Here is a 24,513-nt window from a genome sequence, read left to right on the forward strand (position 1 = left end):
GATTCAGTTGTGGTAATCTGAGGACCGCAAGCCAATCTCATCCACCAGTTAGATGCTTGGAGAGATGCTGTGAATAGAATTCAAAATGTGTTTGCAAAGGAAAACACCCGATGCAGTTAATCTCTCCAGTGACCAAGTAACTGCATAGGTAAGCTGTCAGATGCTTGGAGAGATGCTGTGAATAGAATTCAAAATGTGTTTGCAAAGGAAAACACGCGATGCAGTTAATCTCTCCAGTGACCAAGTAACTGCATAGGTAAGCTGTCAGATGCTTGGAGAGATGCTGTGAATAGAATTCAAAATGTGTTTGCAAAGGAAAACACGCGATGCAGTTAATCTCTCCAGTGACCAAGTAACTGCATAGGTAAGCTGTCAGAAGTGGGATTTGAACCCACGCCTCCAATGGAGACTGCGACCTGAACGCAGCGCCTTAGACCGCTCGGCCATCCTGACTACTAAAACATATAAATAAGCCCAAAAAATTCGATCAAAAGCTAGTAAAGATATCGGCAAATGTGAGTTTTAAAAAGTTGAAGCCAAATGTGAGATTTAAAAAGTTGAAACAATCAAAAGGCCTCGGGTGCAAATATCTTGCCTATTGAGATGATGAAAGAGATATCAAAGTTTTAGCAAGCCTAATGTGGAGTCAATCAGTGTTGTTCAGGTGCTGACCTTGACTATGTAGAAAGGTAAGACTGCTATAAATGTGGTACATCTTTAACTGTAGGTCCCACCGAGATTTGAACTCGGATCACTGGATTCAGAGTCCAGAGTGCTAGCCATTACACCATGGAACCCTGTTCAGTTGAGGTAATCTGAGGCCCGCAAGCCCATCTCATCCACAAGTTAGATGCTTGGAGAGATGCTGTGAATAGAATTCAAAATGTGTTTGCAAAGGAAAACACCCGATGCAGTTAATCTCTCCAATGACCAAGTAACTGCATAGGTAAGCTGTCAGAAGTTGGATTTGAACCCAGCGCCTTAGACCGCTCGGCCATCCTGACTACTAAAACATATAAATAAGCCCAAAAAATTCGATCAAAAGCTAGTAAAGATATCGGCAAATGTGAGTTTTAAAAAGTTGAAGCCAAATGTGAGATTTAAAAAGTTGAAACAATCAAAAGGCCTCGGGTGCAAATATCTTGCCTGTAGAGATGATGAAAGAGATATCAAAGTTTTAGCAAGCCTAATGTGGAGTCAATCAGTGTTGTTCAGGTGCTGTCCTTGACTATGTAGAAAGGTAAGAGTGCTATAAATGTAGTACATCTTTAACTGTAGGTCCCACCGAGATTTGAACTCGGATCACTGGATTCAGTTGTGGTAATCTGAGGCCCGCAAGCCAATCTCATCCACCAGTTAGATGCTTGGAGAGATGCTGTGAATAGAATTCAAAATGTGTTTGCAAAGGAAAACACCCGATGCAGTTAATCTCTCCAATGACCAAGTAACTGCATAGGTAAGCTGTCAGAAGTTGGATTTGAACCCAGCGCCTTAGACCGCTCGGCCATCCTGACTACTAAAACATATAAATAAGCCCAAAAAATTCGATCAAAAGCTAGTAAAGATATCGGCAAATGTGAGTTTTAAAAAGTTGAAGCCAAATGTGAGATTTAAAAAGTTGAAACAATCAAAAGGCCTCGGGTGCAAATATCTTGCCTGTAGAGATGATGAAAGAGATATCAAAGTTTTAGCAAGCCTAATGTGGAGTCAATCAGTGTTGTTCAGGTGCTGACCTTGACTATGTAGAAAGGTAAGAGTGCTATAAATGTGGTACATCTTTAACTGTAGGTCCCACCGAGATTTGAACTCGGATCACTGGATTCAGTTGTGGTAATCTGAGGCCCGCAAGCCAATCTCATCCACCAGTTAGATGCTTGGAGAGATGCTGTGAATAGAATTCAAAATGTGTTTGCAAAGGAAAACACCCGATGCAGTTAATCTCTCCAGTGACCAAGTAACTGCATAGGTAAGCTGTCAGAAGTTGGATTTGAACCCCCACCTCCAATGGAGACTGCGACCTGAAGGCAGCACCTTAGACCGCTCGGCCATCCTGACTACTCAAACATATAAATAAGCCCAAAAAATTCGATCAAAAGCTAGCAAAGATATCGGCAAATGTGAGATTTAAAAAGTTGAAACGATCAAAATGCCTCAGGTGCAAATATCTTGCCTATTGAGATGATGAAAGACATATCAAAGTTTTAGCAAGGCTGATGTGGAGTCAATCAGTGTTGTTCAGGTGCTGACCTTGACTATGTAGAAAGGTAAGAGTGCTATAAATGTGGTACATCTTTAACTGTAGGTCCCACCGAGATTTGAACTCGGATCACTGGATTCAGAGTCCAGAGTGCTAGCCATTACACCATGGAACCCTGTTCAGTTGAGGTAATCTTAGGCCCGCAACCCCATCTCATCCACCAGTTAGATGCTTGGAGAGATGCTGTGAATAGAATTCAAAATGTGTTTGCTAAGGAAAAAACCCGATGCAATTAATCTCTCCAGTGACCAAGTAACTGCATAGGTAAGCTGTCAGAAGTGGGATTTGAACCCACGCCTCCAATGGAGACTGCGACCTGAACGCAGCGCCTTAGACTGCTCGGCCATCCTGACTACTCAAACATATAAATAAGCCCAAAAAATTAGATCAAAAGCTAGCAAAGATATCGGCAAATGTGAGATTTAAAAAGTTGAAACGATCAAAATGCCTCAGGTGCAAATATCTTGCCTATTGAGATGATGAAAGACATATCAAAGTTTTAGCAAGGCTGATGTGGAGTCAATCAGTGTTGTTCAGGTGCTGACCTTGACTATGTAGAAAGGTAAGAGTGCTATAAATGTGGTACATCTTTAACTGTAGGTCCCACCGAGATTTGAACTCGGATCACTGGATTCAGAGTCCAGAGTGCTAGCCATTACACCATGGAACCCTGTTCAGTTGAGGTAATCTTAGGCCCGCAACCCCATCTCATCCACCAGTTAGATGCTTGGAGAGATGCTGTGAATAGAATTCAAAATGTGTTTGCTAAGGAAAAAACCCGATGCAATTAATCTCTCCAGTGACCAAGTAACTGCATAGGTAAGCTGTCAGAAGTGGGATTTGAACCCACGCCTCCAATGGAGACTGCGACCTGAACGCAGCGCCTTAGACTGCTCGGCCATCCTGACTACTCAAACATATAAATAAGCCCAAAAAATTAGATCAAAAGCTAGCAAAGATATCGGCAAATGTGAGATTTAAAAAGTTGAAACGATCAAAATGCCTCAGGTGCAAATATCTTGCCTATTGAGATGATGAAAGACATATCAAAGTTTTAGCAAGGCTGATGTGGAGTCAATCAGTGTTGTTCAGGTGCTGACCTTGACTATGTAGAAAGGTAAGAGTGCTATAAATGTGGTACATCTTTAACTGTAGGTCCCACCGAGATTTGAACTCGGATCACTGGATTCAGAGTCCAGAGTGCTAGCCATTACACCATGGAACCCTGTTCAGTTGAGGTAATCTTAGGCCCGCAACCCCATCTCATCCACCAGTTAGATGCTTGGAGAGATGCTGTGAATAGAATTCAAAATGTGTTTGCAAAGGAAAACACGCGATGCAGTTAATCTCTCCAGTGACCAAGTAACTGCTTAGGTAAGCTGTCAGAAGTGGGATTTAAACCCACGCCTCCAATGGAGACTGCGACCTGAACGCAGCGCCTTAGACCGCTCGGCCATCCTGACTACTAAAACATATAAATAAGCCCAACAAATTCGATCAAAAGCTAGTAAAGATATGGGCAAATGTGAGTTTTAAAAAGTTGAAGCCAAATGTGAGATTTAAAAAGTTGAAACAATCAAAAGGGCTCGGGTGCAAATATCTTGCCTGTAGAGATGATGAAAGAGATATCAAAGTTTTAGCAAGCCTAATGTGGAGTCAATCAGTGTTGTCCAGGTGCTGACCTTGACTATGTAGAAAGGTAAGAGTGCTATAAATGTGGTACATCTTTAACTGTAGGTCCCACCGAGATTTGAACTCGGATCACTGGATTCAGAGTCCAGAGTGCTAGCCATTACACCATGGAACCCTGTTCAGTTGAGGTAATCTTAGGCCCGCAACCCCATCTCATCCACCAGTTAGATGCTTGGAGAGATGCTGTGAATAGAATTCAAAATGTGTTTGCAAAGGAAAACACGCGATGCAGTTAATCTCTCCAGTGACCAAGTAACTGCATAGGTAAGCTGTCAGAAGTGGGATTTAAACCCACGCCTCCAATGGAGACTGCGACCTGAACGCAGCGCCTTAGACCGCTCGGCCATCCTGACTACTCAAACATATAAATAAGCCCAAAAAATTCGATCAAAAGCTAGCAAAGATATCGGCAAATGTGAGATTTAAAAAGTTGAAACGATCAAAATGCCTCAGGTGCAAATATCTTGCCTATTGAGATGATGAAAGACATATCAAAGTTTTAGCAAGGCTGATGTGGAGTCAATCAGTGTTGTTCAGGTGCTGACCTTGACTATGTAGAAAGGTAAGAGTGCTATAAATGTGGTACATCTTTAACTGTAGGTCCCACCGAGATTTGAACTCGGATCACTGGATTCAGAGTCCAGAGTGCTAGCCATTACACCATGGAACCCTGTTCAGTTGAGGTAATCTTAGGCCCGCAACCCCATCTCATCCACCAGTTAGATGCTTGGAGAGATGCTGTGAATAGAATTCAAAATGTGTTTGCAAAGGAAAACACGCGATGCAGTTAATCTCTCCAGTGACCAAGTAACTGCATAGGTAAGCTGTCAGAAGTGGGATTTGAACCCACGCCTCCAATGGAGACTGCGACCTGAACGCAGCGCCTTAGACCGCTCGGCCATCCTGACTACTAAAACATATAAATAAGCCCAAAAAATTCGATCAAAAGCTAGTAAAGATATGGGCAAATGTGAGTTTTAAAAAGTTGAAGCCAAATGTGAGATTTAAAAAGTTGAAACAATCAAAAGGCCTCGGGTGCAAATATCTTGCCTATTGAGATGATGAAAGAGATATCAAAGTTTTAGCAAGCCTAATGTGGAGTCAATCAGTGTTGTTCAGGTGCTGACCTTGACTATGTAGAAAGGTAAGAGTGCTATAAATGTGGTACATCTTTAACTGTAGGTCCCACCGAGATTTGAACTCGGATCACTGGATTCAGAGTCCAGAGTGCTAGCCATTACACAATGGAACCCTGTTCAGTTGTGGTAATCTGAGGCCCGCAAGCCCATCTCATCCACAAGTTAGATGCTTGGAGAGATGCTGTGAATAGAATTCAAAATGTGTTTGCAAAGGAAAACACCCGATGCAGTTAATCTCTCCAGTGACCAAGTAACTGCATAGGTAAGCTGTCAGAAGTGGGATTTGAACCCACGCCTCCAATGGAGACTGCGACCTGAACGCAGCCCCTTAGACCGCTCGGCCATCCTGACTACTAAAACATATAAATAAGCCCAAATATTCGATCAAAAGCTAGTAAAGATATAGGCAAATGTGAGTTTTAAAAAGTTGAAGCCAAATGTGAGATTTAAAAAGTTGAAACAATCAAAAGGCCTCGGGTGCAAATATCTTGCCTGTAGAGATGATGAAAGAGATATCAAAGTTTTAGCAAGCCTAATGTGGAGTCAATCAGTGTTGTTCAGGTGCTGACCTTGACTATGTAGAAAGGTAAGAGTGCTATAAATGTGGTACATCTTTAACTGTAGGTCCCACCGAGATTTGAACTCGGATCACTGGATTCAGAGTCCAGAGTGCTAGCCATTACACCATGGAACCCTGTTCAGTTGAGGTAATCTGAGGCCCGCAAGCCCATCTCATCCACAAGTTAGATGCTTGGAGAGATGCTGTGAATAGAATTCAAAATGTGTTTGCAAAGGAAAACACCCGATGCAGTTAATCTCTCCAGTGACCAAGTAACTGCATAGGTAAGCTGTCAGAAGTTGGATTTGAACCCAGCGCCTTAGACCGCTCGGCCATCCTGACTACTAAAACATATAAATAAGCCCAAAAAATTCGATCAAAAGCTAGTAAAGATATCGGCAAATGTGAGTTTTAAAAAGTTGAAGCCAAATGTGAGATTTAAAAAGTTGAAACAATCAAAAGGCCTCGGGTGCAAATATCTTGCCTGTAGAGATGATGAAAGAGATATCAAAGATTTAGCAAGCCTAATGTGGAGTCAATCAGTGTTGTTCAGGTGCTGACCTTGACTATGTAGAAAGGTAAGAGTGCTATAAATGTAGTACATCTTTAACTGTAGGTCCCACCGAGATTTGAACTCGGATCACTGGATTCAGTTGTGGTAATCTGAGGCCCGCAAGCCAATCTCATCCACCAGTTAGATGCTTGGAGAGATGCTGTGAATAGAATTCAAAATGTGTTTGCAAAGGAAAACACGCGATGCAGTTAATCTCTCCAGTGAACAAGTAACTGCATAGGTAAGCTGTCAGAAGTGGGATTTGAACCCACGCCTCCAATGGAGACTGCGTCCTGAACGCAGCGCCTTAGACCGCTCGGCCATCCTGACTACTAAAACATATAAATAAGCCCAAAAAATTCGATCAAAAGCTAGTAAAGATATCGGCAAATGTGAGTTTTAAAAAGTTGAAGCCAAATGTGAGATTTAAAAAGTTGAAACAATCAAAAGGCCTCGGGTGCAAATATCTTGCCTATTGAGATGATGAAAGAGATATCAAAGTTTTAGCAAGCCTAATGTGGAGTCAATCAGTGTTGTTCAGGTGCTGACCTTGACTATGTAGAAAGGTAAGAGTGCTATAAATGTGGTACATCTTTAACTGTAGGTCCCACCGAGATTTGAACTCGGATCACTGGATTCAGAGTCCAGAGTGCTAGCCATTACACCATGGAACCCTGGTCAGTTGAGGTAATCTGAGGCCCGCAAGCCCATCTCATCCACAAGTTAGATGCTTGGAGAGATGCTGTGAATAGAATTCAAAATGTGTTTGCAAAGGAAAACACCCGATGCAGTTAATCTCTCCAGTGACCAAGTAACTGCATAGGTAAGCTGTCAGAAGTTGGATTTGAACCCAGCGCCTTAGACCGCTCGGCCATCCTGACTACTAAAACATATAAATAAGCCCAAAAAATTCGATCAAAAGCTAGTAAAGATATGGGCAAATGTGAGTTTTAAAAAGTTGAAGCCAAATGTGAGATTTAAAAAGTTGAAACAATCAAAAGGCCTCGGGTGCAAATATCTTGCCTGTAGAGATGATGAAAGAGATATCAAAGTTTTAGCAAGCCTAATGTGGAGTCAATCAGTGTTGTTCAGGTGCTGACCTTGACTATGTAGAAAGGTAAGAGTGCTATAAATGTGGTACATCTTTAACTGTAGGTCCCACCGAGATTTGAACTCGGATCACTGGATTCAGAGTCCAGAGTGCTAGCCATTACACAATGGAACCCTGTTCAGTTGTGGTAATCTGAGGCCCGCAAGCCCATCTCATCCACAAGTTAGATGCTTGGAGAGATGCTGTGAATAGAATTCAAAATGTGTTTGCAAAGGAAAACACCCGATGCAGTTAATCTCTCCAGTGACCAAGTAACTGCATAGGTAAGCTGTCAGAAGTGGGATTTAAACCCACGCCTCCAATGGAGACTGCGACCTGAACGCAGCGCCTTAGACCGCTCGGCCATCCTGACTACTAAAACATATAAATAAGCCCAAAAAATTCGATCAAAAGCTAGTAAAGATATAGGCAAATGTGAGTTTTAAAAAGTTGAAGCCAAATGTGAGATTTAAAAAGTTGAAACAATCAAAAGGCCTCGGGTGCAAATATCTTGCCTGTAGAGATGATGAAAGAGATATCAAAGTTTTAGCAAGCCTAATGTGGAGTCAATCAGTGTTGTTCAGGTGCTGACCTTGACTATGTAGAAAGGTAAGAGTGCTATAAATGTGGTACATCTTTAACTGTAGGTCCCACCGAGATTTGAACTCGGATCACTGGATTCAGTTGTGGTAATCTGAGGCCCGCAAGCCAATCTCATCCACCAGTTAGATGCTTGGAGAGATGCTGTGAATAGAATTCAAAATGTTTTTGCTAAGGAAAAAACCCGATGCAATTAATCTCTCCAGTGACCAAGTAACTGCATAGGTAAGCTGTCAGAAGTGGGATTTGAACCCACGCCTCCAATGGAGACTGCGACCTGAACGCAGCGCCTTAGACTGCTCGGCCATCCTGACTACTCAAACATATAAATAAGCCCAAAAAATTAGATCAAAAGCTAGCAAAGATATCGGCAAATGTGAGATTTAAAAAGTTGAAACGATCAAAATGCCTCAGGTGCAAATATCTTGCCTATTGAGATGATGAAAGACATATCAAAGTTTTAGCAAGGCTGATGTGGAGTCAATCAGTGTTGTTCAGGTGCTGACCTTGACTATGTAGAAAGGTAAGAGTGCTATAAATGTGGTACATCTTTAACTGTAGGTCCCACCGAGATTTGAACTCGGATCACTGGATTCAGAGTCCAGAGTGCTAGCCATTACACAATGGAACCCTGTTCAGTTGTGGTAATCTGAGGCCCGCAAGCCCATCTCATCCACAAGTTAGATGCTTGGAGAGATGCTGTGAATAGAATTCAAAATGTGTTTGCAAAGGAAAACACCCGATGCAGTTAATCTCTCCAGTGACCAAGTAACTGCATAGGTAAGCTGTCAGAAGTGGGATTTGAACCCACGCCTCCAATAGAGATTGCGACCTGAACGCAGCCCCTTAGACCGCTCGGCCATCCTGACTACTAAAACATATAAATAAGCCCAAATATTCGATCAAAAGCTAGTAAAGATATAGGCAAATGTGAGTTTTAAAAAGTTGAAGCCAAATGTGAGATTTAAAAAGTTGAAACAATCAAAAGGCCTCGGGTGCAAATATCTTGCCTGTAGAGATGATGAAAGAGATATCAAAGTTTTAGCAAGCCTAATGTGGAGTCAATCAGTGTTGTTCAGGTGCTGACCTTGACTATGTAGAAAGGTAAGAGTGCTATAAATGTGGTACATCTTTAACTGTAGGTCCCACCGAGATTTGAACTCGGATCACTGGATTCAGAGTCCAGAGTGCTAGCCATTACACCATGGAACCCTGTTCAGTTGAGGTAATCTGAGGCCCGCAAGCCCATCTCATCCACAAGTTAGATGCTTGGAGAGATGCTGTGAATAGAATTCAAAATGTGTTTGCAAAGGAAAACACCCGATGCAGTTAATCTCTCCAGTGACCAAGTAACTGCATAGGTAAGCTGTCAGAAGTTGGATTTGAACCCAGCGCCTTAGACCGCTCGGCCATCCTGACTACTAAAACATATAAATAAGCCCAAAAAATTCGATCAAAAGCTAGTAAAGATATCGGCAAATGTGAGTTTTAAAAAGTTGAAGCCAAATGTGAGATTTAAAAAGTTGAAACAATCAAAAGGCCTCGGGTGCAAATATCTTGCCTGTAGAGATGATGAAAGAGATATCAAAGATTTAGCAAGCCTAATGTGGAGTCAATCAGTGTTGTTCAGGTGCTGACCTTGACTATGTAGAAAGGTAAGAGTGCTATAAATGTAGTACATCTTTAACTGTAGGTCCCACCGAGATTTGAACTCGGATCACTGGATTCAGTTGTGGTAATCTGAGGCCCGCAAGCCAATCTCATCCACCAGTTAGATGCTTGGAGAGATGCTGTGAATAGAATTCAAAATGTGTTTGCTAAGGAAAAAACCCGATGCAATTAATCTCTCCAGTGACCAAGTAACTGCATAGGTAAGCTGTCAGAAGTGGGATTTGAACCCACGCCTCCAATGGAGACTGCGACCTGAACGCAGCGCCTTAGACTGCTCGGCCATCCTGACTACTCAAACATATAAATAAGCCCAAAAAATTAGATCAAAAGCTAGCAAAGATATCGGCAAATGTGAGATTTAAAAAGTTGAAACGATCAAAATGCCTCAGGTGCAAATATCTTGCCTATTGAGATGATGAAAGACATATCAAAGTTTTAGCAAGGCTGATGTGGAGTCAATCAGTGTTGTTCAGGTGCTGACCTTGACTATGTAGAAAGGTAAGAGTGCTATAAATGTGGTACATCTTTAACTGTAGGTCCCACCGAGATTTGAACTCGGATCACTGGATTCAGAGTCCAGAGTGCTAGCCATTACACCATGGAACCCTGTTCAGTTGAGGTAATCTTAGGCCCGCAACCCCATCTCATCCACCAGTTAGATGCTTGGAGAGATGCTGTGAATAGAATTCAAAATGTGTTTGCAAAGGAAAACACGCGATGCAGTTAATCTCTCCAGTGACCAAGTAACTGCATAGGTAAGCTGTCAGAAGTGGGATTTAAACCCACGCCTCCAATGGAGACTGCGACCTGAACGCAGCGCCTTAGACCGCTCGGCCATCCTGACTACTAAAACATATAAATAAGCCCAACAAATTCGATCAAAAGCTAGTAAAGATATGGGCAAATGTGAGTTTTAAAAAGTTGAAGCCAAATGTGAGATTTAAAAAGTTGAAACAATCAAAAGGGCTCGGGTGCAAATATCTTGCCTGTAGAGATGATGAAAGAGATATCAAAGTTTTAGCAAGCCTAATGTGGAGTCAATCAGTGTTGTCCAGGTGCTGACCTTGACTATGTAGAAAGGTAAGAGTGCTATAAATGTGGTACATCTTTAACTGTAGGTCCCACCGAGATTTGAACTCGGATCACTGGATTCAGAGTCCAGAGTGCTAGCCATTACACCATGGAACCCTGTTCAGTTGAGGTAATCTTAGGCCCGCAACCCCATCTCATCCACCAGTTAGATGCTTGGAGAGATGCTGTGAATAGAATTCAAAATGTGTTTGCAAAGGAAAACACGCGATGCAGTTAATCTCTCCAGTGACCAAGTAACTGCATAGGTAAGCTGTCAGAAGTGGGATTTAAACCCACGCCTCCAATGGAGACTGCGACCTGAACGCAGCGCCTTAGACCGCTCGGCCATCCTGACTACTAAAACATATAAATAAGCCCAACAAATTCGATCAAAAGCTAGTAAAGATATGGGCAAATGTGAGTTTTAAAAAGTTGAAGCCAAATGTGAGATTTAAAAAGTTGAAACAATCAAAAGGGCTCGGGTGCAAATATCTTGCCTGTAGAGATGATGAAAGAGATATCAAAGTTTTAGCAAGCCTAATGTGGAGTCAATCAGTGTTGTTCAGGTGCTGACCTTGACTATGTAGAAAGGTAAGAGTGCTATAAATGTGGTACATCTTTAACTGTAGGTCCCACCGAGATTTGAACTCGGATCACTGGATTCAGAGTCCAGAGTGCTAGCCATTACACCATGGAACCCTGTTCAGTTGAGGTAATCTGAGGCCCGCAAGCCCATCTCATCCACCAGTTAGATGCTTGGAGAGATGCTGTGAATAGAATTCAAAATGTGTTTGCAAAGGAAAACACGCGATGCAGTTAATCTCTCCAGTGACCAAGTAACTGCATAGGTAAGCTGTCAGAAGTGGGATTTGAACCCACGCCTCCAATGGAGACTGCGACCTGAACGCAGCGCCTTAGACCGCTCGGCCATCCTGACTACTAAAACATATAAATAAGCCCAAAAAATTCGATCAAAAGCTAGTAAAGATATGGGCAAATGTGAGTTTTAAAAAGTTGAAGCCAAATGTGAGATTTAAAAAGTTGAAACAATCAAAAGGCCTCGGGTGCAAATATCTTGCCTGTAGAGATGATGAAAGAGATATCAAAGTTTTAGCAAGCCTAATGTGGAGTCAATCAGTGTTGTTCAGGTGCTGACCTTGACTATGTAGAAAGGTAAGAGTGCTATAAATGTGGTACATCTTTAACTGTAGGTCCCACCGAGATTTGAACTCGGATCACTGGATTCAGTTGTGGTAATCTGAGGCCCGCAAGCCAATCTCATCCACCAGTTAGATGCTTGGAGAGATGCTGTGAATAGAATTCAAAATGTGTTTGCAAAGGAAAACACCCGATGCAGTTAATCTCTCCAGTGACCAAGTAACTGCATAGGTAAGCTGTCAGAAGTTGGATTTGAACCCCCACCTCCAATGGAGACTGCGACCTGAAGGCAGCACCTTAGACCGCTCGGCCATCCTGACTACTCAAACATATAAATAAGCCCAAAAAATTCGATCAAAAGCTAGCAAAGATATCGGCAAATGTGAGATTTAAAAAGTTGAAACGATCAAAATGCCTCAGGTGCAAATATCTTGCCTATTGAGATGATGAAAGACATATCAAAGTTTTAGCAAGGCTGATGTGGAGTCAATCAGTGTTGTTTAGGTGCTGACCTTGACTATGTAGAAAGGTAAGAGTGCTATAAATGTGGTACATCTTTAACTGTAGGTCCCACCGAGATTTGAACTCGGATCACTGGATTCAGAGTCCAGAGTGCTAGCCATTACACCATGGAACCCTGTTCAGTTGAGGTAATCTTAGGCCCGCAACCCCATCTCATCCACCAGTTAGATGCTTGGAGAGATGCTGTGAATAGAATTCAAAATGTGTTTGCAAAGGAAAACACGCGATGCAGTTAATCTCTCCAGTGACCAAGTAACTGCATAGGTAAGCTGTCAGAAGTGGGATTTGAACCCACGCCTCCAATGGAGACTGCGACCTGAACGCAGCGCCTTAGACCGCTCGGTCATCCTGACTACTAAAACATATAAATAAGCCCAAATATTCGATCAAAAGCTAGTAAAGATATAGGCAAATGTGAGTTTTAAAAAGTTGAAGCCAAATGTGAGATTTAAAAAGTTGAAACAATCAAAAGGCCTCGGGTGCAAATATCTTGCCTGTAGAGATGATGAAAGAGATATCAAAGTTTTAGCAAGCCTAATGTGGAGTCAATCAGTGTTGTTCAGGTGCTGACCTTGACTATGTAGAAAGGTAAGAGTGCTATAAATGTGGTACATCTTTAACTGTAGGTCCCACCGAGATTTGAACTCGGATCACTGGATTCAGAGTCCAGAGTGCTAGCCATTACACCATGGAACCCTGTTCAGTTGAGGTAATCTGAGGCCCGCAAGCCCATCTCATCCACAAGTTAGATGCTTGGAGAGATGCTGTGAATAGAATTCAAAATGTGTTTGCAAAGGAAAACACCCGATGCAGTTAATCTCTCCAGTGACCAAGTAACTGCATAGGTAAGCTGTCAGAAGTTGGATTTGAACCCAGCGCCTTAGACCGCTCGGCCATCCTGACTACTAAAACATATAAATAAGCCCAAAAAATTCGATCAAAAGCTAGTAAAGATATGGGCAAATGTGAGTTTTAAAAAGTTGAAGCCAAATGTGAGATTTAAAAAGTTGAAACAATCAAAAGGCCTCGGGTGCAAATATCTTGCCTGTAGAGATGATGAAAGAGATATCAAAGTTTTAGCAAGCCTAATGTGGAGTCAATCAGTGTTGTTCAGGTGCTGACCTTGACTATATAGAAAGGTAAGAGTGCTATAAATGTGGTACATCTTTAACTGTAGGTCCCACCGAGATTTGAACTCGGATCACTGGATTCAGTTGTGGTAATCTGAGGCCCGCAAGCCAATCTCATCCACCAGTTAGATGCTTGGAGAGATGCTGTGAATAGAATTCAAAATGTGTTTGCTAAGGAAAAAACCCGATGCAATTAATCTCTCCAGTGACCAAGTAACTGCATAGGTAAGCTGTCAGAAGTGGGATTTGAACCCACGCCTCCAATGGAGACTGCGACCTGAACGCAGCGCCTTAGACTGCTCGGCCATCCTGACTACTCAAACATATAAATAAGCCCAAAAAATTAGATCAAAAGCTAGCAAAGATATCGGCAAATGTGAGATTTAAAAAGTTGAAACGATCAAAATGCCTCAGGTGCAAATATCTTGCCTATTGAGATGATGAAAGACATATCAAAGTTTTAGCAAGGCTGATGTGGAGTCAATCAGTGTTGTTCAGGTGCTGACCTTGACTATGTAGAAAGGTAAGAGTGCTATAAATGTGGTACATCTTTAACTGTAGGTCCCACCGAGATTTGAACTCGGATCACTGGATTCAGAGTCCAGAGTGCTAGCCATTACACCATGGAACCCTGTTCAGTTGAGGTAATCTTAGGCCCGCAACCCCATCTCATCCACCAGTTAGATGCTTGGAGAGATGCTGTGAATAGAATTCAAAATGTGTTTGCAAAGGAAAACACGCGATGCAGTTAATCTCTCCAGTGACCAAGTAACTGCATAGGTAAGCTGTCAGAAGTGGGATTTAAACCCACGCCTCCAATGGAGACTGCGACCTGAACGCAGCGCCTTAGACCGCTCGGCCATCCTGACTACTAAAACATATAAATAAGCCCAACAAATTCGATCAAAAGCTAGTAAAGATATGGGCAAATGTGAGTTTTAAAAAGTTGAAGCCAAATGTGAGATTTAAAAAGTTGAAACAATCAAAAGGGCTCGGGTGCAAATATCTTGCCTGTAGAGATGATGAAAGAGATATCAAAGTTTTAGCAAGCCTAATGTGGAGTCAATCAGTGTTGTCCAGGTGCTGACCTTGACTATGTAGAAAGGTAAGAGTGCTATAAATGTGGTACATCTTTAACTGTAGGTCCCACCGAGATTTGAACTCGGATCACTGGATTCAGAGTCCAGAGTGCTAGCCATTACACCATGGAACCCTGTTCAGTTGAGGTAATCTTAGGCCCGCAACCCCATCTCATCCACCAGTTAGATGCTTGGAGAGATGCTGTGAATAGAATTCAAAATGTGTTTGCAAAGGAAAACACGCGATGCAGTTAATCTCTCCAGTGACCAAGTAACTGCATAGGTAAGCTGTCAGAAGTGGGATTTAAACCCACGCCTCCAATGGAGACTGCGACCTGAACGCAGCGCCTTAGACCGCTCGGCCATCCTGACTACTAAAACATATAAATAAGCCCAACAAATTCGATCAAAAGCTAGTAAAGATATGGGCAAATGTGAGTTTTAAAAAGTTGAAGCCAAATGTGAGATTTAAAAAGTTGAAACAATCAAAAGGGCTCGGGTGCAAATATCTTGCCTGTAGAGATGATGAAAGAGATATCAAAGTTTTAGCAAGCCTAATGTGGAGTCAATCAGTGTTGTTCAGGTGCTGACCTTGACTATGTAGAAAGGTAAGAGTGCTATAAATGTGGTACATCTTTAACTGTAGGTCCCACCGAGATTTGAACTCGGATCACTGGATTCAGAGTCCAGAGTGCTAGCCATTACACCATGGAACCCTGTTCAGTTGAGGTAATCTGAGGCCCGCAAGCCCATCTCATCCACCAGTTAGATGCTTGGAGAGATGCTGTGAATAGAATTCAAAATGTGTTTGCAAAGGAAAACACGCGATGCAGTTAATCTCTCCAGTGACCAAGTAACTGCATAGGTAAGCTGTCAGAAGTGGGATTTGAACCCACGCCTCCAATGGAGACTGCGACCTGAACGCAGCGCCTTAGACCGCTCGGCCATCCTGACTACTAAAACATATAAATAAGCCCAAAAAATTCGATCAAAAGCTAGTAAAGATATGGGCAAATGTGAGTTTTAAAAAGTTGAAGCCAAATGTGAGATTTAAAAAGTTGAAACAATCAAAAGGCCTCGGGTGCAAATATCTTGCCTGTAGAGATGATGAAAGAGATATCAAAGTTTTAGCAAGCCTAATGTGGAGTCAATCAGTGTTGTTCAGGTGCTGACCTTGACTATGTAGAAAGGTAAGAGTGCTATAAATGTGGTACATCTTTAACTGTAGGTCCCACCGAGATTTGAACTCGGATCACTGGATTCAGTTGTGGTAATCTGAGGCCCGCAAGCCAATCTCATCCACCAGTTAGATGCTTGGAGAGATGCTGTGAATAGAATTCAAAATGTGTTTGCAAAGGAAAACACCCGATGCAGTTAATCTCTCCAGTGACCAAGTAACTGCATAGGTAAGCTGTCAGAAGTTGGATTTGAACCCCCACCTCCAATGGAGACTGCGACCTGAAGGCAGCACCTTAGACCGCTCGGCCATCCTGACTACTCAAACATATAAATAAGCCCAAAAAATTCGATCAAAAGCTAGCAAAGATATCGGCAAATGTGAGATTTAAAAAGTTGAAACGATCAAAATGCCTCAGGTGCAAATATCTTGCCTATTGAGATGATGAAAGACATATCAAAGTTTTAGCAAGGCTGATGTGGAGTCAATCAGTGTTGTTCAGGTGCTGACCTTGACTATGTAGAAAGGTAAGAGTGCTATAAATGTGGTACATCTTTAACTGTAGGTCCCACCGAGATTTGAACTCGGATCACTGGATTCAGAGTCCAGAGTGCTAGCCATTACACCATGGAACCCTGTTCAGTTGAGGTAATCTGAGGCCCGCAAGCCCATCTCATCCACAAGTTAGATGCTTGGAGAGATGCTGTGAATAGAATTCAAAATGTGTTTGCAAAGGAAAACACCCGATGCAGTTAATCTCTCCAGTGACCAAGTAACTGCATAGGTAAGCTGTCAGAAGTTGGATTTGAACCCAGCGCCTTAGACCGCTCGGCCATCCTGACTACTAAAACATATAAATAAGCCCAAAAAATTCGATCAAAAGCTAGTAAAGATATGGGCAAATGTGAGTTTTAAAAAGTTGAAGCCAAATGTGAGATTTAAAAAGTTGAAACAATCAAAAGGCCTCGGGTGCAAATATCTTGCCTGTAGAGATGATGAAAGAGATATCAAAGTTTTAGCAAGCCTAATGTGGAGTCAATCAGTGTTGTTCAGGTGCTGACCTTGACTATATAGAAAGGTAAGAGTGCTATAAATGTGGTACATCTTTAACTGTAGGTCCCACCGAGATTTGAACTCGGATCACTGGATTCAGTTGTGGTAATCTGAGGCCCGCAAGCCAATCTCATCCACCAGTTAGATGCTTGGAGAGATGCTGTGAATAGAATTCAAAATGTGTTTGCTAAGGAAAAAACCCGATGCAATTAATCTCTCCAGTGACCAAGTAACTGCATAGGTAAGCTGTCAGAAGGGGTTTGAACCCACGCCTCCAATGGAGACTGCGACCTGAACGCAGCGCCTTAGACTGCTCGGCCATCCTGACTACTCAAACATATAAATAAGCCCAAAAAATTAGATCAAAAGCTAGCAAAGATATCGGCAAATGTGAGATTTAAAAAGTTGAAACGATCAAAATGCCTCAGGTGCAAATATCTTGCCTATTGAGATGATGAAAGACATATCAAAGTTTTAGCAAGGCTGATGTGGAGTCAATCAGTGTTGTTCAGGTGCTGACCTTGACTATGTAGAAAGGTAAGAGTGCTATAAATGTGGTACATCTTTAACTGTAGGTCCCACCGAGATTTGAACTCGGATCACTGGATTCAGAGTCCAGAGTGCTAGCCATTACACCATGGAACCCTGTTCAGTTGAGGTAATCTTAGGCCCGCAACCCCATCTCATCCACCAGTTAGATGCTTGGAGAGATGCTGTGAATAGAATTCAAAATGTGTTTGCAAAGGAAAACACGCGATGCAGTTAATCTCTCCAGTGACCAAGTAACTGCATAGGTAAGCTGTCAGAAGTGGGATTTAAACCCACGCCTCCAATGGAGACTGCGACCTGAACGCAGCGCCTTAGACCGCTCGGCCATCCTGACTACTAAAACATATAAATAAGCCCAACAAATTCGATCAAAAGCTAGTAAAGATATGGGCAAATGTGAGTTTTAAAAAGTTGAAGCCAAATGTGAGATTTAAAAAGTTGAAACAATCAAAAGGGCTCGGGTGCAAATATCTTGCCTGTAGAGATGATGAAAGAGATATCAAAGTTTTAGCAAGCCTAATGTGGAGTCAATCAGTGTTGTCCAGGTGCTGACCTTGACTATGTAGAAAGGTAAGAGTGCTATAAATGTGGTACATCTTTAACTGTAGGTCCCACCGAGATTTGAACTCGGATCACTGGATTCAGAGTCCAGAGTGCTAGCCATTACACCATGGAACCCTGTTCAGTTGAGGTAATCTTAGGCCCGCAACCCCATCTCATCCACCAGTTAGATGCTTGGAGAGATGCTGTGAATAGAATTCAAAATGTGTTTGCAAAGGAAAACACGCGATGCAGTTAATCTCTCCAGTGACCAAGTAACTGCATAGGTAAGCTGTCAGAAGTGGGATTTAAACCCACGCCTCCAATGGAGACTGCGACCTGAACGCAGCGCCTTAGACCGCTCGGCCATCCTGACTACTAAAACATATAAATAAGCCCAACAAATTCGATCAAAAGCTAGTAAAGATATGGGCAAATGTGAGTTTTAAAAAGTTGAAGCCAAATGTGAGATTTAAAAAGTTGAAACAATCAAAAGGGCTCGGGTGCAAATATCTTGCCTGTAGAGATGATGAAAGAGATATCAAAGTTTTAGCAAGCCTAATGTGGAGTCAATCAGTGTTGTTCAGGTGCTGACCTTGACTATGTAGAAAGGTAAGAGTGCTATAAATGTGGTACATCTTTAACTGTAGGTCCCACCGAGATTTGAACTCGGATCACTGGATTCAGAGTCCAGAGTGCTAGCCATTACACCATGGAACCCTGTTCAGTTGAGGTAATCTGAGGCCCGCAAGCCCATCTCATCCACCAGTTAGATGCTTGGAGAGATGCTGTGAATAGAATTCAAAATGTGTTTGCAAAGGAAAACACGCGATGCAGTTAATCTCTCCAGTGACCAAGTAACTGCATAGGTAAGCTGTCAGAAGTGGGATTTGAACCCACGCCTCCAATGGAGACTGCGACCTGAACGCAGCGCCTTAGACCGCTCGGCCATCCTGACTACTAAAACATATAAATAAGCCCAAAAAATTCGATCAAAAGCTAGTAAAGATATGGGCAAATGTGAGTTTTAAAAAGTTGAAGCCAAATGTGAGATTTAAAAAGTTGAAACAATCAAAAGGCCTCGGGTGCAAATATCTTGCCTGTAGAGATGATGAAAGAGATATCAAAGTTTTAGCAAGCCTAATGTGGAGTCAATCAGTGTTGTTCAGGTGCTGACCTTGACTATGTAGAAAGGTAAGAGTGCTATAAATGTGGTACATCTTTAACTGTAGGTCCCACCGAGATTTGAACTCGGATCACTGGATTCAGTTGTGGTAATCTGAGGCCCGCAAGCCAATCTCATCCACCAGTTAGATGCTTGGAGAGATGCTGTGAATAGAATTCAAAATGTGTTTGCAAAGGAAAACACCCGATGCAGTTAATCTCTCCAGTGACCAAGTAACTGCATAGGTAAGCTGTCAGAAGTTGGATTTGAACCCCCACCTCCAATGGAGACTGCGACCTGAAGGCAGCACCTTAGACCGCTCGGCCATCCTGACTACTCAAACATATAAATAAGCCCAAAAAATTCGATCAAAAGCTAGCAAAGATATCGGCAAATGTGAGATTTAAAAAGTTGAAACGATCAAAATGCCTCAGGTGCAAATATCTTGCCTATTGAGATGATGAAAGACATATCAAAGTTTTAGCAAGGCTGATGTGGAGTCAATCAGTGTTGTTCAGGTGCTGACCTTGACTATGTAGAAAGGTAAGAGTGCTATAAATGTGGTACATCTTTAACTGTAGGTCCCACCGAGATTTGAACTCGGATCACTGGATTCAGAGTCCAGAGTGCTAGCCATTACACCATGGAACCCTGTTCAGTTGAGGTAATCTTAGGCCCGCAACCCCATCTCATCCACCAGTTAGATGCTTGGAGAGATGCTGTGAATAGAATTCAAAATGTGTTTGCAAAGGAAAACACGCGATGCAGTTAATCTCTCCAGTGACCAAGTAACTGCATAGGTAAGCTGTCAGAAGTGGGATTTGAACCCACGCCTCCAATGGAGACTGCGACCTGAACGCAGCGCCTTAGACCGCTCGGCCATCCTGACTACTAAAACATATAAATAAGCCCAAAAAATTCGATCAAAAGCTAGTAAAGATATGGGCAAATGTGAGTTTTAAAAAGTTGAAGCCAAATGTGAGATTTAAAAAGTTGAAACAATCAAAAGGCCTCGGGTGCAAATATCTTGCCTATTGAGATGATGAAAGAGATATCAAAGTTTTAGCAAGCCTAATGTGGAGTCAATCAGTGTTGTTCAGGTGCTGACCTTGACTATGTAGAAAGGTAAGAGTGCTATAAATGTGGTACATCTTTAACTGTAGGTCCCACCGAGATTTGAACTCGGATCACTGGATTCAGAGTCCAGAGTGCTAGCCATTACACAATGGAACCCTGTTCAGTTGTGGTAATCTGAGGCCCGCAAGCCCATCTCATCCACAAGTTAGATGCTTGGAGAGATGCTGTGAATAGAATTCAAAATGTGTTTGCAAAGGAAAACACCCGATGCAGTTAATCTCTCCAGTGACCAAGTAACTGCATAGGTAAGCTGTCAGAAGTGGGATTTGAACCCACGCCTCCAATGGAGACTGCGACCTGAACGCAGCCCCTTAGACCGCTCGGCCATCCTGACTACTAAAACATATAAATAAGCCCAAATATTCGATCAAAAGCTAGTAAAGATATAGGCAAATGTGAGTTTTAAAAAGTTGAAGCCAAATGTGAGATTTAAAAAGTTGAAACAATCAAAAGGCCTCGGGTGCAAATATCTTGCCTGTAGAGATGATGAAAGAGATATCAAAGTTTTAGCAAGCCTAATGTGGAGTCAATCAGTGTTGTTCAGGTGCTGACCTTGACTATGTAGAAAGGTAAGAGTGCTATAAATGTGGTACATCTTTAACTGTAGGTCCCACCGAGATTTGAACTCGGATCACTGGATTCAGAGTCCAGAGTGCTAGCCATTACACCATGGAACCCTGTTCAGTTGAGGTAATCTGAGGCCCGCAAGCCCATCTCATCCACAAGTTAGATGCTTGGAGAGATGCTGTGAATAGAATTCAAAATGTGTTTGCAAAGGAAAACACCCGATGCAGTTAATCTCTCCAGTGACCAAGTAACTGCATAGGTAAGCTGTCAGAAGTTGGATTTGAACCCAGCGCCTTAGACCGCTCGGCCATCCTGACTACTAAAACATATAAATAAGCCCAAAAAATTCGATCAAAAGCTAGTAAAGATATCGGCAAATGTGAGTTTTAAAAAGTTGAAGCCAAATGTGAGATTTAAAAAGTTGAAACAATCAAAAGGCCTCGGGTGCAAATATCTTGCCTGTAGAGATGATGAAAGAGATATCAAAGATTTAGCAAGCCTAATGTGGAGTCAATCAGTGTTGTTCAGGTGCTGACCTTGACTATGTAGAAAGGTAAGAGTGCTATAAATGTAGTACATCTTTAACTGTAGGTCCCACCGAGATTTGAACTCGGATCACTGGATTCAGTTGTGGTAATCTGAGGCCCGCAAGCCAATCTCATCCACCAGTTAGATGCTTGGAGAGATGCTGTGAATAGAATTCAAAATGTGTTTGCAAAGGAAAACACGCGATGCAGTTAATCTCTCCAGTGAACAAGTAACTGCATAGGTAAGCTGTCAGAAGTGGGATTTGAACCCACGCCTCCAATGGAGACTGCGTCCTGAACGCAGCGCCTTAGACCGCTCGGCCATCCTGACTACTAAAACATATAAATAAGCCCAAAAAATTCGATCAAAAGCTAGTAAAGATATCGGCAAATGTGAGTTTTAAAAAGTTGAAGCCAAATGTGAGATTTAAAAAGTTGAAACAATCAAAAGGCCTCGGGTGCAAATATCTTGCCTATTGAGATGATGAAAGAGATATCAAAGTTTTAGCAAGCCTAATGTGGAGTCAATCAGTGTTGTCCAGGTGCTGACCTTGACTATGTAGAAAGGTAAGAGTGCTATAAATGTGGTACATCTTTAACTGTAGGTCCCACCGAGATTTGAACTCGGATCACTGGATTCAGAGTCCAGAGTGCTAGCCATTACACCATGGAACCCTGTTCAGTTGAGGTAATCTGAGGCCCGCAAGCCCATCTCATCCACCAGTTAGATGCTTGGAGAGATGCTGTGAATAGAATTCAAAATGTGTTTGCAAAGGAAAACACGCGATGCAGTTAATCTCTCCAGTGACCAAGTAACTGCATAGGTAAGCTGTCAGAAGTGGGATTTGAACCCACGCCTCCAATGGAGACTGCGACCTGAACGCAGCGCCTTAGACCGCTCGGCCATCCTGACTACTAAAACATATAAATAAGCCCAAAAAATTCGATCAAAAGCTAGTAAAGATATGGGCAAATGTGAGTTTTAAAAAGTTGAAGCCAAATGTGAGATTTAAAAAGTTGAAACAATCAAAAGGCCTCGGGTGCAAATATCTTGCCTGTAGAGATGATGAAAGAGATATCAAAGTTTTAGCAAGCCTAATGTGGAGTCAATCAGTGTTGTTCAGGTGCTGACCTTGACTATGTAGAAAGGTAAGAGTGCTATAAATGTGGTACATCTTTAACTGTAGGTCCCACCGAGATTTGAACTCGGATCACTGGATTCAGTTGTGGTAATCTGAGGCCCGCAAGCCAATCTCATCCACCAGTTAGATGCTTGGAGAGATGCTGTGAATAGAATTCAAAATGTGTTTGCAAAGGAAAACACCCGATGCAGTTAATCTCTCCAGTGACCAAGTAACTGCATAGGTAAGCTGTCAGAAGTGGGATTTGAACCCACGCCTCCAATGGAGACTGCGTCCTGAACGCAGCGCCTTAGACCGCTCGGCCATCCTGACTACTAAAACATATAAATAAGCCCAAAAAATTCGATCAAAAGCTAGTAAAGATATCGGCAAATGTGAGTTTTAAAAAGTTGAAGCCAAATGTGAGATTTAAAAAGTTGAAACAATCAAAAGGCCTCGGGTGCAAATATCTTGCCTATTGAGATGATGAAAGAGATATCAAAGTTTTAGCAAGCCTAATGTGGAGTCAATCAGTGTTGTCCAGGTGCTGACCTTGACTATGTAGAAAGGTAAGAGTGCTATAAATGTGGTACATCTTTAACTGTAGGTCCCACCGAGATTTGAACTCGGATCACTAGATTCAGAGTCCAGAGTGCTAGCCATTACACCATGGAACCCTGTTCAGTTGAGGTAATCTGAGGCCCGCAAGGCCATCTCATCCACCAGTTAGATGCTTGGAGAGATGCTGTGAATAGAATTCAAAATGTGTTTGCAAAGGAAAACACGCGATGCAGTTAATCTCTCCAGTGACCAAGTAACTGCATAGGTAAGCTGTCAGAAGTGGGATTTGAACCCACGCCTCCAATGGAGACTGCGACCTGAACGCAGCGCCTTAGACCGCTCGGCCATCCTGACTACTAAAACATATAAATAAGCCCAAAAAATTCGATCAAAAGCTAGTAAAGATATGGGCAAATGTGAGTTTTAAAAAGTTGAAGCCAAATGTGAGATTTAAAAAGTTGAAACAATCAAAAGGCCTCGGGTGCAAATATCTTGCCTGTAGAGATGATGAAAGAGATATCAAAGTTTTAGCAAGCCTAATGTGGAGTCAATCAGTGTTGTTCAGGTGCTGACCTTGACTATGTAGAAAGGTAAGAGTGCTATAAATGTGGTACATCTTTAACTGTAGGTCCCACCGAGATTTGAACTCGGATCACTGGATTCAGTTGTGGTAATCTGAGGCCCGCAAGCCAATCTCATCCACCAGTTAGATGCTTGGAGAGATGCTGTGAATAGAATTCAAAATGTGTTTGCAAAGGAAAACACCCGATGCAGTTAATCTCTCCAGTGACCAAGTAACTGCATAGGTAAGCTGTCAGAAGTTGGATTTGAACCCCCACCTCCAATGGAGACTGCGACCTGAAGGCAGCACCTTAGACCGCTCGGCCATCCTGACTACTCAAACATATAAATAAGCCCAAAAAATTCGATCAAAAGCTAGCAAAGATATCGGCAAATGTGAGATTTAAAAAGTTGAAACGATCAAAATGCCTCAGGTGCAAATATCTTGCCTATTGAGATGATGAAAGACATATCAAAGTTTTAGCAAGGCTGATGTGGAGTCAATCAGTGTTGTTCAGGTGCTGACCTTGACTATGTAGAAAGGTAAGAGTGCTATAAATGTGGTACATCTTTAACTGTAGGTCCCACCGAGATTTGAACTCGGATCACTGGATGCAGAGTCCAGAGTGCTAGCCATTACACCATGGAACCCTGTTCAGTTGAGGTAATCTTAGGCCCGCAAACCCATCTCATCCACCAGTTAGATGCTTAGAGAGATGCTGTGAATAGAATTCAAAATGTGTTTGCAAAGGAAAACACGCGATGCAGTTAATCTCTCCAGTGACCAAGTAACTGCATAGGTAAGCTGTCAGAAGTGGGATTTGAACCCACGCCTCCAATGGAGACTGCGACCTGAACGCAGCGCCTTAGACCGCTCGGCCATCCTGACTACTAAAACATATAAATAAGCCCAAATATTCGATCAAAAGCTAGTAAAGATATAGGCAAATGTGAGTTTTAAAAAGTTGAAGCCAAATGTGAGATTTAAAAAGTTGAAACAATCAAAAGGCCTCGGGTGCAAATATCTTGCCTGT

General features: G+C 42.4%; 60 non-coding genes across 60 annotated transcripts; all 60 read right to left on the reverse strand.

Annotated features, from left to right (window-relative positions):
* Window positions 1–370: 370 nt before the first annotated feature.
* trnal-cag (transfer RNA leucine (anticodon CAG)) lies at window positions 371–453 on the reverse strand. Its single transcript has one exon. It is a non-coding gene; the product is annotated as a tRNA-Leu (tRNA).
* A 272-nt stretch (window positions 454–725) lies between these two features.
* trnaq-cug (transfer RNA glutamine (anticodon CUG)) lies at window positions 726–797 on the reverse strand. The gene has a single exon. It is a non-coding gene; the product is annotated as a tRNA-Gln (tRNA).
* Window positions 798–2,300: 1,503 nt separating this feature from the next.
* Window positions 2,301–2,372, reverse strand: trnaq-cug (transfer RNA glutamine (anticodon CUG)). The gene has a single exon. It is a non-coding gene; the product is annotated as a tRNA-Gln (tRNA).
* A 155-nt stretch (window positions 2,373–2,527) lies between these two features.
* trnal-cag (transfer RNA leucine (anticodon CAG)) lies at window positions 2,528–2,610 on the reverse strand. The gene has a single exon. It is a non-coding gene; the product is annotated as a tRNA-Leu (tRNA).
* A 245-nt stretch (window positions 2,611–2,855) lies between these two features.
* On the reverse strand, window positions 2,856–2,927 carry trnaq-cug (transfer RNA glutamine (anticodon CUG)). The gene has a single exon. It is a non-coding gene; the product is annotated as a tRNA-Gln (tRNA).
* Window positions 2,928–3,082: 155 nt separating this feature from the next.
* trnal-cag (transfer RNA leucine (anticodon CAG)) lies at window positions 3,083–3,165 on the reverse strand. Its single transcript has one exon. It is a non-coding gene; the product is annotated as a tRNA-Leu (tRNA).
* Window positions 3,166–3,410: 245 nt separating this feature from the next.
* trnaq-cug (transfer RNA glutamine (anticodon CUG)) lies at window positions 3,411–3,482 on the reverse strand. Its single transcript has one exon. It is a non-coding gene; the product is annotated as a tRNA-Gln (tRNA).
* Window positions 3,483–3,637: 155 nt separating this feature from the next.
* On the reverse strand, window positions 3,638–3,720 carry trnal-cag (transfer RNA leucine (anticodon CAG)). The gene has a single exon. It is a non-coding gene; the product is annotated as a tRNA-Leu (tRNA).
* A 272-nt stretch (window positions 3,721–3,992) lies between these two features.
* Window positions 3,993–4,064, reverse strand: trnaq-cug (transfer RNA glutamine (anticodon CUG)). Its single transcript has one exon. It is a non-coding gene; the product is annotated as a tRNA-Gln (tRNA).
* Window positions 4,065–4,219: 155 nt separating this feature from the next.
* On the reverse strand, window positions 4,220–4,302 carry trnal-cag (transfer RNA leucine (anticodon CAG)). The gene has a single exon. It is a non-coding gene; the product is annotated as a tRNA-Leu (tRNA).
* A 245-nt stretch (window positions 4,303–4,547) lies between these two features.
* On the reverse strand, window positions 4,548–4,619 carry trnaq-cug (transfer RNA glutamine (anticodon CUG)). Its single transcript has one exon. It is a non-coding gene; the product is annotated as a tRNA-Gln (tRNA).
* A 155-nt stretch (window positions 4,620–4,774) lies between these two features.
* Window positions 4,775–4,857, reverse strand: trnal-cag (transfer RNA leucine (anticodon CAG)). The gene has a single exon. It is a non-coding gene; the product is annotated as a tRNA-Leu (tRNA).
* A 272-nt stretch (window positions 4,858–5,129) lies between these two features.
* trnaq-cug (transfer RNA glutamine (anticodon CUG)) lies at window positions 5,130–5,201 on the reverse strand. The gene has a single exon. It is a non-coding gene; the product is annotated as a tRNA-Gln (tRNA).
* Window positions 5,202–5,356: 155 nt separating this feature from the next.
* trnal-cag (transfer RNA leucine (anticodon CAG)) lies at window positions 5,357–5,439 on the reverse strand. The gene has a single exon. It is a non-coding gene; the product is annotated as a tRNA-Leu (tRNA).
* Window positions 5,440–5,710: 271 nt separating this feature from the next.
* On the reverse strand, window positions 5,711–5,782 carry trnaq-cug (transfer RNA glutamine (anticodon CUG)). The gene has a single exon. It is a non-coding gene; the product is annotated as a tRNA-Gln (tRNA).
* A 665-nt stretch (window positions 5,783–6,447) lies between these two features.
* trnal-cag (transfer RNA leucine (anticodon CAG)) lies at window positions 6,448–6,530 on the reverse strand. The gene has a single exon. It is a non-coding gene; the product is annotated as a tRNA-Leu (tRNA).
* A 272-nt stretch (window positions 6,531–6,802) lies between these two features.
* On the reverse strand, window positions 6,803–6,874 carry trnaq-cug (transfer RNA glutamine (anticodon CUG)). The gene has a single exon. It is a non-coding gene; the product is annotated as a tRNA-Gln (tRNA).
* A 479-nt stretch (window positions 6,875–7,353) lies between these two features.
* trnaq-cug (transfer RNA glutamine (anticodon CUG)) lies at window positions 7,354–7,425 on the reverse strand. Its single transcript has one exon. It is a non-coding gene; the product is annotated as a tRNA-Gln (tRNA).
* A 155-nt stretch (window positions 7,426–7,580) lies between these two features.
* trnal-cag (transfer RNA leucine (anticodon CAG)) lies at window positions 7,581–7,663 on the reverse strand. Its single transcript has one exon. It is a non-coding gene; the product is annotated as a tRNA-Leu (tRNA).
* Window positions 7,664–8,121: 458 nt separating this feature from the next.
* trnal-cag (transfer RNA leucine (anticodon CAG)) lies at window positions 8,122–8,204 on the reverse strand. The gene has a single exon. It is a non-coding gene; the product is annotated as a tRNA-Leu (tRNA).
* Window positions 8,205–8,449: 245 nt separating this feature from the next.
* Window positions 8,450–8,521, reverse strand: trnaq-cug (transfer RNA glutamine (anticodon CUG)). Its single transcript has one exon. It is a non-coding gene; the product is annotated as a tRNA-Gln (tRNA).
* A 155-nt stretch (window positions 8,522–8,676) lies between these two features.
* trnal-cag (transfer RNA leucine (anticodon CAG)) lies at window positions 8,677–8,759 on the reverse strand. The gene has a single exon. It is a non-coding gene; the product is annotated as a tRNA-Leu (tRNA).
* Window positions 8,760–9,030: 271 nt separating this feature from the next.
* On the reverse strand, window positions 9,031–9,102 carry trnaq-cug (transfer RNA glutamine (anticodon CUG)). Its single transcript has one exon. It is a non-coding gene; the product is annotated as a tRNA-Gln (tRNA).
* A 665-nt stretch (window positions 9,103–9,767) lies between these two features.
* On the reverse strand, window positions 9,768–9,850 carry trnal-cag (transfer RNA leucine (anticodon CAG)). The gene has a single exon. It is a non-coding gene; the product is annotated as a tRNA-Leu (tRNA).
* A 245-nt stretch (window positions 9,851–10,095) lies between these two features.
* Window positions 10,096–10,167, reverse strand: trnaq-cug (transfer RNA glutamine (anticodon CUG)). The gene has a single exon. It is a non-coding gene; the product is annotated as a tRNA-Gln (tRNA).
* Window positions 10,168–10,322: 155 nt separating this feature from the next.
* trnal-cag (transfer RNA leucine (anticodon CAG)) lies at window positions 10,323–10,405 on the reverse strand. Its single transcript has one exon. It is a non-coding gene; the product is annotated as a tRNA-Leu (tRNA).
* Window positions 10,406–10,677: 272 nt separating this feature from the next.
* Window positions 10,678–10,749, reverse strand: trnaq-cug (transfer RNA glutamine (anticodon CUG)). Its single transcript has one exon. It is a non-coding gene; the product is annotated as a tRNA-Gln (tRNA).
* Window positions 10,750–10,904: 155 nt separating this feature from the next.
* On the reverse strand, window positions 10,905–10,987 carry trnal-cag (transfer RNA leucine (anticodon CAG)). Its single transcript has one exon. It is a non-coding gene; the product is annotated as a tRNA-Leu (tRNA).
* A 272-nt stretch (window positions 10,988–11,259) lies between these two features.
* On the reverse strand, window positions 11,260–11,331 carry trnaq-cug (transfer RNA glutamine (anticodon CUG)). Its single transcript has one exon. It is a non-coding gene; the product is annotated as a tRNA-Gln (tRNA).
* A 155-nt stretch (window positions 11,332–11,486) lies between these two features.
* Window positions 11,487–11,569, reverse strand: trnal-cag (transfer RNA leucine (anticodon CAG)). The gene has a single exon. It is a non-coding gene; the product is annotated as a tRNA-Leu (tRNA).
* Window positions 11,570–12,355: 786 nt separating this feature from the next.
* Window positions 12,356–12,427, reverse strand: trnaq-cug (transfer RNA glutamine (anticodon CUG)). The gene has a single exon. It is a non-coding gene; the product is annotated as a tRNA-Gln (tRNA).
* Window positions 12,428–12,582: 155 nt separating this feature from the next.
* On the reverse strand, window positions 12,583–12,665 carry trnal-cag (transfer RNA leucine (anticodon CAG)). The gene has a single exon. It is a non-coding gene; the product is annotated as a tRNA-Leu (tRNA).
* A 271-nt stretch (window positions 12,666–12,936) lies between these two features.
* Window positions 12,937–13,008, reverse strand: trnaq-cug (transfer RNA glutamine (anticodon CUG)). The gene has a single exon. It is a non-coding gene; the product is annotated as a tRNA-Gln (tRNA).
* A 665-nt stretch (window positions 13,009–13,673) lies between these two features.
* On the reverse strand, window positions 13,674–13,756 carry trnal-cag (transfer RNA leucine (anticodon CAG)). Its single transcript has one exon. It is a non-coding gene; the product is annotated as a tRNA-Leu (tRNA).
* Window positions 13,757–14,001: 245 nt separating this feature from the next.
* trnaq-cug (transfer RNA glutamine (anticodon CUG)) lies at window positions 14,002–14,073 on the reverse strand. Its single transcript has one exon. It is a non-coding gene; the product is annotated as a tRNA-Gln (tRNA).
* A 155-nt stretch (window positions 14,074–14,228) lies between these two features.
* Window positions 14,229–14,311, reverse strand: trnal-cag (transfer RNA leucine (anticodon CAG)). Its single transcript has one exon. It is a non-coding gene; the product is annotated as a tRNA-Leu (tRNA).
* Window positions 14,312–14,583: 272 nt separating this feature from the next.
* Window positions 14,584–14,655, reverse strand: trnaq-cug (transfer RNA glutamine (anticodon CUG)). The gene has a single exon. It is a non-coding gene; the product is annotated as a tRNA-Gln (tRNA).
* A 155-nt stretch (window positions 14,656–14,810) lies between these two features.
* On the reverse strand, window positions 14,811–14,893 carry trnal-cag (transfer RNA leucine (anticodon CAG)). Its single transcript has one exon. It is a non-coding gene; the product is annotated as a tRNA-Leu (tRNA).
* Window positions 14,894–15,165: 272 nt separating this feature from the next.
* On the reverse strand, window positions 15,166–15,237 carry trnaq-cug (transfer RNA glutamine (anticodon CUG)). The gene has a single exon. It is a non-coding gene; the product is annotated as a tRNA-Gln (tRNA).
* A 155-nt stretch (window positions 15,238–15,392) lies between these two features.
* On the reverse strand, window positions 15,393–15,475 carry trnal-cag (transfer RNA leucine (anticodon CAG)). Its single transcript has one exon. It is a non-coding gene; the product is annotated as a tRNA-Leu (tRNA).
* A 786-nt stretch (window positions 15,476–16,261) lies between these two features.
* Window positions 16,262–16,333, reverse strand: trnaq-cug (transfer RNA glutamine (anticodon CUG)). Its single transcript has one exon. It is a non-coding gene; the product is annotated as a tRNA-Gln (tRNA).
* A 991-nt stretch (window positions 16,334–17,324) lies between these two features.
* On the reverse strand, window positions 17,325–17,396 carry trnaq-cug (transfer RNA glutamine (anticodon CUG)). Its single transcript has one exon. It is a non-coding gene; the product is annotated as a tRNA-Gln (tRNA).
* Window positions 17,397–17,551: 155 nt separating this feature from the next.
* Window positions 17,552–17,634, reverse strand: trnal-cag (transfer RNA leucine (anticodon CAG)). Its single transcript has one exon. It is a non-coding gene; the product is annotated as a tRNA-Leu (tRNA).
* A 272-nt stretch (window positions 17,635–17,906) lies between these two features.
* trnaq-cug (transfer RNA glutamine (anticodon CUG)) lies at window positions 17,907–17,978 on the reverse strand. Its single transcript has one exon. It is a non-coding gene; the product is annotated as a tRNA-Gln (tRNA).
* A 155-nt stretch (window positions 17,979–18,133) lies between these two features.
* On the reverse strand, window positions 18,134–18,216 carry trnal-cag (transfer RNA leucine (anticodon CAG)). The gene has a single exon. It is a non-coding gene; the product is annotated as a tRNA-Leu (tRNA).
* A 272-nt stretch (window positions 18,217–18,488) lies between these two features.
* trnaq-cug (transfer RNA glutamine (anticodon CUG)) lies at window positions 18,489–18,560 on the reverse strand. Its single transcript has one exon. It is a non-coding gene; the product is annotated as a tRNA-Gln (tRNA).
* Window positions 18,561–18,715: 155 nt separating this feature from the next.
* On the reverse strand, window positions 18,716–18,798 carry trnal-cag (transfer RNA leucine (anticodon CAG)). The gene has a single exon. It is a non-coding gene; the product is annotated as a tRNA-Leu (tRNA).
* A 786-nt stretch (window positions 18,799–19,584) lies between these two features.
* On the reverse strand, window positions 19,585–19,656 carry trnaq-cug (transfer RNA glutamine (anticodon CUG)). The gene has a single exon. It is a non-coding gene; the product is annotated as a tRNA-Gln (tRNA).
* A 155-nt stretch (window positions 19,657–19,811) lies between these two features.
* trnal-cag (transfer RNA leucine (anticodon CAG)) lies at window positions 19,812–19,894 on the reverse strand. Its single transcript has one exon. It is a non-coding gene; the product is annotated as a tRNA-Leu (tRNA).
* Window positions 19,895–20,166: 272 nt separating this feature from the next.
* trnaq-cug (transfer RNA glutamine (anticodon CUG)) lies at window positions 20,167–20,238 on the reverse strand. The gene has a single exon. It is a non-coding gene; the product is annotated as a tRNA-Gln (tRNA).
* Window positions 20,239–20,393: 155 nt separating this feature from the next.
* Window positions 20,394–20,476, reverse strand: trnal-cag (transfer RNA leucine (anticodon CAG)). The gene has a single exon. It is a non-coding gene; the product is annotated as a tRNA-Leu (tRNA).
* A 271-nt stretch (window positions 20,477–20,747) lies between these two features.
* Window positions 20,748–20,819, reverse strand: trnaq-cug (transfer RNA glutamine (anticodon CUG)). Its single transcript has one exon. It is a non-coding gene; the product is annotated as a tRNA-Gln (tRNA).
* Window positions 20,820–21,484: 665 nt separating this feature from the next.
* On the reverse strand, window positions 21,485–21,567 carry trnal-cag (transfer RNA leucine (anticodon CAG)). Its single transcript has one exon. It is a non-coding gene; the product is annotated as a tRNA-Leu (tRNA).
* Window positions 21,568–21,839: 272 nt separating this feature from the next.
* trnaq-cug (transfer RNA glutamine (anticodon CUG)) lies at window positions 21,840–21,911 on the reverse strand. The gene has a single exon. It is a non-coding gene; the product is annotated as a tRNA-Gln (tRNA).
* Window positions 21,912–22,066: 155 nt separating this feature from the next.
* trnal-cag (transfer RNA leucine (anticodon CAG)) lies at window positions 22,067–22,149 on the reverse strand. The gene has a single exon. It is a non-coding gene; the product is annotated as a tRNA-Leu (tRNA).
* A 458-nt stretch (window positions 22,150–22,607) lies between these two features.
* trnal-cag (transfer RNA leucine (anticodon CAG)) lies at window positions 22,608–22,690 on the reverse strand. Its single transcript has one exon. It is a non-coding gene; the product is annotated as a tRNA-Leu (tRNA).
* A 272-nt stretch (window positions 22,691–22,962) lies between these two features.
* Window positions 22,963–23,034, reverse strand: trnaq-cug (transfer RNA glutamine (anticodon CUG)). Its single transcript has one exon. It is a non-coding gene; the product is annotated as a tRNA-Gln (tRNA).
* A 155-nt stretch (window positions 23,035–23,189) lies between these two features.
* trnal-cag (transfer RNA leucine (anticodon CAG)) lies at window positions 23,190–23,272 on the reverse strand. The gene has a single exon. It is a non-coding gene; the product is annotated as a tRNA-Leu (tRNA).
* A 786-nt stretch (window positions 23,273–24,058) lies between these two features.
* On the reverse strand, window positions 24,059–24,130 carry trnaq-cug (transfer RNA glutamine (anticodon CUG)). Its single transcript has one exon. It is a non-coding gene; the product is annotated as a tRNA-Gln (tRNA).
* Window positions 24,131–24,285: 155 nt separating this feature from the next.
* trnal-cag (transfer RNA leucine (anticodon CAG)) lies at window positions 24,286–24,368 on the reverse strand. The gene has a single exon. It is a non-coding gene; the product is annotated as a tRNA-Leu (tRNA).
* Between the last annotated feature and the right edge of the window lie 145 nt (window positions 24,369–24,513).

Source organism: Pleuronectes platessa, chromosome 5 (assembly GCF_947347685.1).
Source record: "Pleuronectes platessa chromosome 5, fPlePla1.1, whole genome shotgun sequence".
Classification (NCBI taxonomy): Eukaryota; Metazoa; Chordata; class Actinopteri; order Pleuronectiformes; family Pleuronectidae; genus Pleuronectes; species Pleuronectes platessa.